A 3303-nucleotide genomic window follows, 5' to 3' on the forward strand; every position below is an offset into this window, starting at 1 on the left:
ATGTGCAAGTGTGTGAAGAAAGGAGAACAGAAAAGCAGGATAATTAGGAAACGGTAGAATAGCTTTCTAGAGAAATGAAGGCAGGTGGGATGTATTTTCTTTAAAAGATGGAGCTGTAGATCAGGCACCCCCAAACTCAGCCCTCCAGATGTTTTGGGACTACAACTCCCACCATCCCTAGCTAACAGGACCAGTGGTCAGGGATGATGGGAACTGTAGTCCTAAAACATCTGGAGGGCAGAGTTTGGGGGTGCCTGCTATAGATAAACCTGGCTGGCTTAAGGAAGGTGGCGGGAGAGCTCTTATACCCCTTTAGAGCACCACTCCTCCCTCCCTAAGCCAGGCAAAAGCTTTTTAGGGAACTAGCCTAGTCCCCCAAATCCACTGACCGCTCACCACTGCTGAAAACTAAAGTCTGGACAAAAAAAGAAAAGTGTTTTATTTAGCATTGCAAGCCTACATCCTTAGGGTGGGCTGTCTTCCCCAGAACTGCTTCCTCCTGATAGAACATTTTGTTTCCCACTATCATTATTTGTCCTATGGACCATATGCATTTCCTGAAGGCTTTTCATGCCGTTGAAATCCTCCTTCACTTTTAAATATATATGCATACATACCATATGTCTAGCCATTGTGGAAGCAGTAATGAAAACCAGAATTAACCCTCATCATTTCAAATCTATATAATGTTACAGAGAAACATTTAAAAGGATCAATTCACTTTTTTAATTCTTTTTTATTTTATTTTTTGCTTTTTCATTGGTTTCATGCAACAAAACATAGAACAAGGATAACAGCCCTCCAGCTATAGTTAAGCATCTAAAACAGTTCTTAGTAAATTTATTTGCTTAATATGGACAAACATGATAATACATTAGCTGTAGTCCTTTCCTCTGGCCCAGAAGTGCCCTATCAGGTGTGCCTTTGCCGCTGTCACAAAAGATTACTTTGGGTAGAAGCCCAGTTTAATTGGGACATCCCTGCTTTGGCTCAGTATGCCTGAGTGTTTCAATGTCCATAATGATTGCACACTTAACGTTCCCTCTGGACTATACCTCTAAGAGAGGTGCAGCAACCAATTAGAACACAGAATTTGCATTTAAGACAATTAAGTCCCATTAACTTGTGGTCTGTGGGTTGCAGCATTAATCCCATCACACCTTTTAAGGTTGGAAGACATTAATTGTCCTGTTTAGCAGCTGTTGAGTGAAACTGCTGAGCGGCTGTAGCCCTGAATATCCTGTATAGGGAAGCTTTTTAATGTGCAATGTTTTATGTTTTTATATACCTTGGAAGCCAGCCAGAGTGGCTGGGGCAACTCAGTCAGATGGGCGGAGTACAAATACTACTACTACTACAGTGGTACCTCAGGTTAAGTACTTAATTCGTTCTGGAGGTCCGTACTTAACCTGAAACTGTTCTTAACCTGAAGCACCACTTTAGCTAATGGGGCCTCCCGCCGCGCTGCCGGAGCACGATTTCTGTTCTCATCCTGAAGCAAAGTTCTTAACCCAAGGTACTATTTCTGGGTTAGCGGAGTCTGTAACCTGAAGCGTATGTAACCCAAGGTACCACTGTACTGCTGCTGCTGCTATTCAGTGCATACAGTATATGAGAAAATGAATAAACATAACTAGCGTTAGAGACATGCCTACTACTAGTAGATCTCGTAACTCAACTGTATTCCAGGTGTACCCTCCAGTGTTTCTCACTGCACCAACTTCCCTGCCATCTCACCCCTCTCCCTCTTTACAGCCAAGAGCACCCCATGTGCCAAGAAGCTAGCATGCCTCCATCCTGTACTGCAAGCCACTTTTGCCACACACCCTTTAAAAAAACCCACACTCATTGCATCAGGATAACAGCATTGGATCACACTTCAGCATTAACCTCACCCCCACCTGAGCAAAATGGGTATAAAAAAACTGGGTGACTTTACAGGGTTGGCGTAACATATGCTCTATCAGCCATAGCCTATGATGTCGTAAATATCTATAAATGTTGTAAAAATTTACCATTTCAAGGAAGGGACAATATTTCTGGCTAAATAAAAGATCTGAGTTAGAAATATAAAGAACTCCTGTCTTTGCTGCTACTTTTTATTCTTGAGTTTACACACTACTCCCCAGCTACAGTTACACTCAAATTCTGGATTTCCCCAGAGCAGCATACAAGGTAAACAAACAAACAAACAAACAAATATGCCTCCCATCTGACTGGGTTTCCCCGGCCTCTCTGGGCAGCCTCCAGATCATAGACCAGGCAAACTTTTCCAGCAGGGGGCCGGTCCACTGTCCCTCAGACCTTGTGGGGGGCCAGACTATACTCTTTTTTGGGGGGGGGGAGATGAACGAATTCCTATGCCCCACAAATAACCCAGAGATGTATTTTAAATAAAAGGACACATTCTACTCATGTAAAAACACACTGATTCCCGGACCGTCCGCAGGCTGGATTTAGAAGGCGATTGGGCCAGATCCAGCCCCCGGGCCTTAGTTTGCCTACCCATGTCATAGACAATAGGTGTCTCACTCCAACTTTTTCTTTGTCTAATTGATTAGATCTGGTTTCCTAAATGTCATTCATTGCTATTACAGTACTTCAGTCACCCACTAAGAACAATGAAAGGTATGACCAGGCAAATTTATCACAAAACAAACAAGTACCTGCACATTTTGCCTCATACCTCAGGCTCTACAAATGCCAGAAACTTAGTTTCCTTTTGTTTTCATTTTTAAAGTATGCTATGTATCAGAAGGTTCTGCCTCATCCTGGCACATTCCCATGGTCTTTGCTCAAAGAATTGGACTTTTAAATGATATCTATTCAGATTTGGCTCTATGCCTTATTGAGAGGAAGAGGGAAATTATTTGGAAAGAATCTAGTGAGTTAACCTGTGAAGCATACTGTGTATCCATCTGTGCTTAATGCACCACAGGTACCCATCCAACATTTTCCATGTATTTTTTAAAAATATTAATATTAAAATTGCAGTCAATTATAAAAGGAAGCAAGCATACTTCCTTAGATATCCTATAGATCCCAGCACAACTGTACCATTACTGGACTGCAATCACCTCCTTATTTTCAACATACATTTATCTTCCTATCATTTAAATCATTTGCTCTTTTTGTCATCTCTAAAAATATTTGAAACTGGCAAACAATATCCCTTCTCATTTTAATATTCTTTTTTTGCCTCTAGTTTTTTGCCTCTAGTTTTAGACATTAAAACAGTTTTGGCCACCCTGAGGATTGGGAGAGAACAGGAGGCATGGAGGGTCACCGAGATCAGCAAGGTGC

Source organism: Podarcis vaucheri (genome assembly GCF_965113315.1).
Source record: "Podarcis vaucheri genome assembly, chromosome: 8".
In the NCBI taxonomy this organism is placed as follows: Eukaryota; Metazoa; Chordata; class Lepidosauria; order Squamata; family Lacertidae; genus Podarcis; species Podarcis vaucheri.